Below are 7871 nucleotides of genomic sequence, written 5' to 3'. Positions count from 1 at the left end.
GGAGGCAACCACCCGGTCGCTTGCAGGCGCGGCTGCGGGGGAGAGGTAAGGGTGATACTGTCGCTCCCTTCGCCGGGTTCCCCCCATGCTGCAACTAGCTGCATCGGCCCTTTCAACATGGGACATGAGGCCGGGGGACCCACCTGTGCTAGCGCCATTACACAATCTCACACCTGAGACCCGCGGCCCTTTTGCGCTCCGCATTGAGGCGTCTTGGACCCCATGTAATGAACCGACTTTGGCCCGCAACTCCTCCCTAGATTTCTGCTTCTTCCTACACCTGAACTCTACACTCCAACGTGTAGTCCCGGCTGTGACACAGTTTGGTGGTCGCAATTGGGGTGCTCCCATGCTGCTATGGGGCCCTGTTCAGGCGCCTTAACCATTCAACGCCTTCTCCTCAAATTCCAAGCTACCCAGAGGAGTATCTCACCGGCCCATGGCTCTGTCCAGGCCCTGTCTGTTGTCTCTCTGCCTCCCCTGAGCCCACTCGGCTCCATCATTGCGCCCACCTCCCAGGACTTGAATCCAGTGGCTGTGTTATAGGTTCGAACTGGGGGCTGAATACTGTCCACCTGGTGCACTGTCTTGCCTCAGCTTGGCCTCGACAAATACGGGCTCTACATCGTCTGTACTCACCTTGTACTGAGCTGACCGGGAGTGACTACAGTCTGCTCCATCCCCACCAAGGGCCCTGTGCACCGATCATTTCTTTCTCTCAGATGCTGGCTCCTGGTCTGGGACTTTTGCCTCTCCGCATCCAACGACAGGGATCGTGCTTCTGCCGACACCTCTATTTCGCTGCACTGCGGCATGGGCCGCAAAGATCCTAAGCAGAAGACCCTCCCTTTCGAAAGGCTCGCAGACAAGATCCCAGAGGACTTCGCCAGCATGGCGGAGGGCGGACAAGGTGTGGATCGTGTTGAAGACCCCTCGGCCCCATCCACTTCCCTTTTGCAGGAGATGAGAGCGGGCTTTAGAGCACTGGATGGGCAATTTGACGCCCTCGACAAGAACCTTGAGAGCCTGGGGGCCAAAATCCAAGTGCACGGCAGGCGTCTAGACGTGGCTGAGGCGCGCATCTCAGACATTGAGGACGGTACTGCACAGGCCCTTAAGAAGCTAGAGTGGATGGAGCGCATCCTCAAAGAAGTGGCGATCAAGAACGAAAACCTCGAAACGCGCAGTAGGCTCAACAATATCCATATCCTGGGAGTTCCAGAGACCACTGCCACGAGCCGCCTTGACTTCTTTGTGGAGACTTTACTGGCTGACATGTTTGGTAAAGAATCCTTTACACCCGGTTTCGTAGCGGAGCCCGCTCACTGCACCCTGGGGTCCTGGCCCAACCCGGGCTGCCCTCCAAGAACTATTATCGCCCGCATTATGAATTTCCGGGACCGCAACACTGCACTGCGCCTCGCCAAAGAACGCGGGGACACAACTTGGCAGGGCTCCAAACTTTCATTTTACCTGGACTTTACCATCATGGTGCAAGAGGTGCATCGCAAATATAATGGGGTCAAGGCCACACTGAGGAACTTAGGACTGAAATATGGCATGTTATACCCTGCCAGATTGAGAATTGATGTTAACGGCCGACCTCGCATTTTTGATAACCCCACTGCGGTACAAGAATTCTGCCGTGCATACAAACAGACTAACACTCAGACAGGTGCAGCCGATAGTAGTCCCTCTCCTCCGCACAGCGGCTCCGACGCAAGCATGGAACTCTTCTCTGGGTCCGGTAATGGCTGGCGCTGCTGCACTGCCCTTTGTCCCATCTAGCAGGAGTGAACTGGGATAATGTTTTGCATCTAACCGAACTGTTTCAAATAGCTGGTTGTTTGACGTGGCGTTGCCACCCCTCATGGTGTAAACCCTGGGTTTGTTTCTGGATACACTGATGTACCGTTTCAGGGTTTTCTCATTCCACTGTAAAGTCAATTGGTACCTCACGTATTGCTATCTGTTAGGGGTCTGCCTTGGTTTTTTTGTAGTAAGGGTGGGTGGGGGGAGGGATAATTGCTATTGCACTGCCATTTATGGTTTTCTTCTGTTTGATACACTGTCATGGTTTGCAGTTCACTGTTGGAGCTTGTACTTGTCATCCATACCACGACTAACGGATGGCTGAGCTGGGTAATATTGAAGGTCCTTCTGGCCTGTCCTTGATGTCCTGGAACATCGGGGGTCTCAATGATAATCGTAAGAGACGACATGTTGTCCATTATCTTATTCGACACAGCGTGGACTTTGCCTTTCTGCAGAAAACGCATTTACCTAAATCCGACTCTGCTCGTTTCGCTGCAAGCTGGGGCGCACACAGGTATTTTGCCAACTTCAGCAACTATGCTAGGGGTACAGCGATTCTCATCCACAAAAAGATTCCTTTCTGCCCCCGCTCAATTGTAACAGACAACGAGGGTAGATACCTCATTGTCACTGGGTCACTTTTATGGGTCACAGTACAGCTTTGGTGTGTATATATGCCCCAAACACTGACTACTCAGAATTCTTTCACAGTTTACAAGCCCAGCTTTCTAAAATAGACCCTATCCTATTATTAGTGGGGGGGGGGACTTCAATCTGCTCCACGATGACCTTTTCCATACTGAAGTATGCGAGGCCATTGAAAACTACTTCACTGTTAATACGGGCTCGGTCGACACCTGGTCAGTTCTATGGTGAGGGTTTCAAGGCATACATCAGAGGCGTTTGTATTGCCAAGCATGCTGGAGTGCTCAAGGATCTCCGTAACACCCTCTCTCGCTTAGAACGCGACCTGACAGAAATGGAAGATGAAAATATACACACCCCTAACTCGGACACGGCGAGGAAATGATTGGCCCTCTATTAAGGCAAATATCAAACTGCTCGGCGATATGGTGCAGACGAGTGTCCAGGCCGAGTGCTGGCACTGATGCTTCGGCCCCCATACAGCAGGGCCTATGTCACTGAGCTGTGTACCTCCATAGACTAGGTGCTTACTGGCACCTCGGACATTCGCGACTAATTTCTTGATTACTTCACATCTCTCTACACCTCCAAAGTGGGACGTGATCCACGGCCCAGGAAGCTTACTTATCTGAGAACGCACTGGTCTACTTGGAAAAAGATATGCAGGATTTCTTAGCGGAGACAATCTCCGAGGCAGATGTCCTTGGAGCCACTGACACCCTCCGATGCTCATCCGCCCCTTGGCTGAACGGCTTCATGGGGGAGTTTTATAAGACTTACAAAGAACTACTGGCACCACAACTAATCGAAGTGTACGCAGAGGCCCCCGAGAAACAAATACTTCCCCCCACTCTTCATGAAGTGGTCGTCATACTCCTCCCCAAACCGGGCAAAGACCCGTTGTTATGTGGGTCTTACAGACCTTTGTCCCTACTAAATTTGGATTACAAAATTTTAGCTAAGATAATCGCCAATTGCCTGTCCCAGCTCATGGAATTCATTATCTCACCGGCCTAATCCGGCTTCGTTCCCCATCGTTCGACCTCATTGAAACTCCGGACGCTCTTTTTGGACCTCCACAGGATTAATGCAGAAGTCCCTGCTGCCGCAATACTAGAAGGCCATCGATTCGTTGGGGAGGCCTTTCTTTGTGTCGGTCATGCGCCGTATGGGAATGATATCCACCACCGCACTACTATATTATCGCCCTACAGGCACGCTCTCCCGACCCTTTTCTTTATCCGGCGGCACCCAACAGGGCTGTCCTCTGTCCCCCTTATTGTTCATCCTAGCCATGGACCCTTTAATTTGAAATTTTCAGGAAAGACGTCTGCGGAGAGACCTACAAACCAAAACCTGCCCTCTACTAGCCTCGTTCTAAGCAGACAACACCATCCTCTATGTCAGAGATCCCCAGGTTAACTTAGAACCGCTCATCAGAGAGATTCTCCGTTTTGGCTTACACTCCGGCCTGGGCATCAATTGGCGCAAGTCGGTTATTTTCCCCTTAACCTCCAGTACGACTCAGTGGGACTGTGAATTTCCCCTCGAATGGTGCTCTGACTCAGCTAAGTATTTGGGCATACACATCCATGTTGACGCCGCCCAGATCCTTTGCCTCAATTATGGGCAGGCAATCAGCGCCCTCGAAGCTCAAGTGGAAAGATGGTTGCAGTTGCCATTGTCTGTCGCCGGCAGAGTGGGGGTTATTAAGATGGTGGTTCTCCCCAAATTTTTATATCTTTTTAAGAATATTCCCATACCCCTCCCGAACAGTTTCTTCTTGACGTTACGATCACACCTTATTAAATTGGTTTGGGGGGGCAAACAGGCCCGCATACGCTGGCAGGTGCTCACTCTACCATATGAGAGGGGAGGGTTTGGGGTGACAGATTTCCACTTGTATTATCTTGTGGCCCAATGCTGTTATGCCTTTGCATGGATCCACCCTGACACTAGGATCCCCTTCCTCCACCGTGAGGCGGATTTTGTCCTCCCTGAGCGGTTATCCACTGTATTACTCAGAGACCCTAATGATATCCAGACTGTTTCCACTACCAGCTGGGCCTGGGATAAGCTGCGACGAATCTCCGGCGCCTCCACACTATATTCCTCTTCTCTCCCGATCCCCAATTCCCGCTGGCTGCCAATCACCGGTGAAAAACTGGTGCAGCGCACTTTGGCCAAGTTTGAAATCTCTAAACAGGGCGATTTATACCCTGACGGTCACATCTTTTCTGTGACGGAGGATGCCGGCTTCCACAACGCCACATTTATGGACAGCTTTGTACTAGGCCGGAATTATTCGGCTCTTCGAGCCACGTTGCCTGGTTTTCCCATTGGACCTGACTCGGTCGCCCCAATTTAGCTCGTTATTGAAAACGAGAGTGGGGTTTATCTCATTTCTACACTGTATAAGACATGCTCTAGGATGATCCCAGTCAATGACGATAAGATCCGCAAACATTGGGAAGAAGACTTAGGCCGCCCCATCACGGACGATCAGTGGACTAAATACTGTGCTGTGACGAAGGAAGTCTCACTAAACAGCAGGCATAAACTATTACAGTTTACATTCTTACGAAGAATGTACATCACACCTGCCAAAGCCCATAGACTAGACCTGTCCAGACCCCACACATGCCGCAAGTGCGACACCCCATACGCAATTTTGCACACCTCACGTGGTCCTGCCCAAAACTACAGTCATTCTGGGAGGGGGTGCATAGTACACTAGGCGACATGACCGAGCTGACACTCATCCCCACACCTGAAGTGGCACTGCTGGGGTATGTGGTAAACTTCCCTAAGAGCTTCCGGAGGTTCGCAGCCCTCAGTCTGCTACTGGCCAAAAGAGAAATAGCTATTCTCTGGGGCCGCAAGTCAGTTCCCACTCTGCAAGGCTGGTTAAACAGTCTGGCTCATTGCAACATCAACAGTGAACTATACTCTAACACTCTGCCTAGCTCTTCCCGTCCCAAGGACATCTGGGGCCCATACACGTCCTATGTGGAAACTGCTCGACAAGCCACTGGCTCACAATAGAACGGGGCATTGTTCTTGCTGGGGTGGGGTGACCAGTTTTTTCTTCTTCAAGGATTTATTTCCTCTAATCTGCAGTATCCTACAGTACTTGTGACTCATTTACTATGTCGCCTCGTTTGTGGAGGTTGGATACGAGTGGGCCTATAGACCTACTCTGGGAGACGCTTGATTGCTTTCGGGGTTGGGGGATGGGACTTCAGGTTTGCTGTTTATTTATTTTTCTATGCCTAGCTGATCTATGTCATCTAACAGATACACTCCATATCAATCAGTGTTTTGATGTTTGATGCTCCATATTCCGTCTCTCCATTGTAAAGACATTGACAGTGAACTTCTATGCCTGTATTGCTATGCTGTGCTAAATGGTAAATAAAGTTTTTAAAAAACTGTATAACAGCTCGATGCACGCATATTAACGACGTATGTATGACGCGGAGTTCTGCAAGCGCCGCTGTTGTCAGCCAACGTGGGTGTGGGGTGTACCCAGCCAAAACAGCCCACGTGACCCTATCTATCGAAAAAGGGCCCAAACGGACTGGCGTTATTGGGTGAGGAAGGGCGCCATTAAACCAAATTTGGTGTTGCCAAGCTGCAAGCGGAACCTCAAGAGTACTATATGGTTTATATTCCTACAGAGTCGCGGTGGCAGTAAACTCGTGAAATAAATTGACTGTCCCATCGACTGCCAGAAAGGTGACCCAAGAATAAAACACCTTGAAGGGGAAAGCAGGATCCGCTTCTACAACAAAGATAAGTGCGGCACCAGCATTGGGTACTCCATATTGAGTCAAATATGCCCTGAGCGGTGCGCAAGCAGGAGGCGTAATTTCAACCGCCATAATCAATAGTTAGAGAATAACAACCTAAAACGTGGCAGCGCAATAACGGGTTAAGAATAAAGTGAAGGAACCTTTTAAAACTTCAAGCTTGAAAGAACCTATATAACGTCAATATAGGAGGTTACACCGTCACAGCTGTCTCCGGAAACAGAAGTGAGGGGATTGTGGACAAGCACTACTCAAGAGTCTCGCAGATAAGCAACAGACCAAACGTTGGCGGCGCCGTGTTGTGGGGATTATGCATCTACACAGAACTATGCGCAGGAAAACAGGACCTCGGTGTATAGGGGTGTACCAACCTATCACCTTAGTATGCAAAATCTGAAAACCGACTAGCTATAGTGTCTCATTCGTTCTCCTCCAAAAATCAGAAAGGTACAAATGATCAGACAACCCAGAACACAACACTCCAGACTCTCAGGAATCGCAGTAGCAAGACATACCCTTTCGCTCGCTCACTCGTACTTGTCCACACTAAGGATTAGCAGAGTCACTGAAATAGTTCAAAATGTTCATTTTAACTATTGTGCGCTACAATACAGTATATGAGCCACTACCAGCAGCAAAATACATAAACTCAGAATGATTAGCATTGTTACAATTCCATAGAATACAAAGGGGGAAGTCCTTTTATAAAGACAGTGGAATAAGGACTGTAAGGCCTAACCACTCTCCCCTTGGCTGGCAGAAGTTTATTTATATAAAGGAAGATCTCTGGGTTTTGACAGCACACCCCATACCTTAAAGCCTGGATGTAAGGTTTACATCATAGGAACAGCATAGCTCTTCTCCATGGAACGGCTTTCTCCAAATGTCTGTTAACACAACGTGCAACCCCGTAATATCAAAGCACGAGACCCCAGCCTTGAAGCTGTGTTTAGCATGTTATGTCTAGGTGCTAGGAACTGACCAGAACAGAATACAAGGGGCATTGTTTATTGACCTTGTACAACGTGTTCAGACTAAACTCCAAGAACGCAGCAGAGAACGTGAAAAGCAGACAGTTCTCATGTGAAAGGCATAAACAGAATCTTGCAAAAATAAAGTGATGTGGTAATGTGCGCAAAAGCAGCATCATGGCAGCAAAGCTCATGCTAACTTAGCGATGTCGACAATGTCCCTAAAGACCATATAACACCAGACAATAACCAACTTACAGTGAGTAAGCAAGGAAGTACAATTATGCTACAAAGGGGTATGGATACATGAATTGCAAATGAGACATACATTAATAGGCGAGTATGTCAGGTCCTTGGAGTAAAAATTCAGCTCAGTGGTCTGTCTCCTGCAGGCAATTTTATAGTTTGTGTTTTTTATGGTCCTTCCATCCCCCTTGTGACTTCTAGAACTATAACTGATATTTTGCTAACACCCAACTTTATGGTACTCATTTCATAGACCTCAAAATGATGAAATGCTGATTTGTCCCTGTTAGGTGTCAAATTTGTCACTTATAGGATCCACGCAAATGTCTGCAAGATTGGCAGTAAGTCACAGGACTATTCTCCTTTTCTGATGGGCATTTGT

This window comes from Triturus cristatus, chromosome 3_1 (assembly GCF_964204655.1).
Source record: "Triturus cristatus chromosome 3_1, aTriCri1.1, whole genome shotgun sequence".
Taxonomy (NCBI): Eukaryota; Metazoa; Chordata; class Amphibia; order Caudata; family Salamandridae; genus Triturus; species Triturus cristatus.
This window is presented reverse-complemented; position numbering follows the sequence as displayed.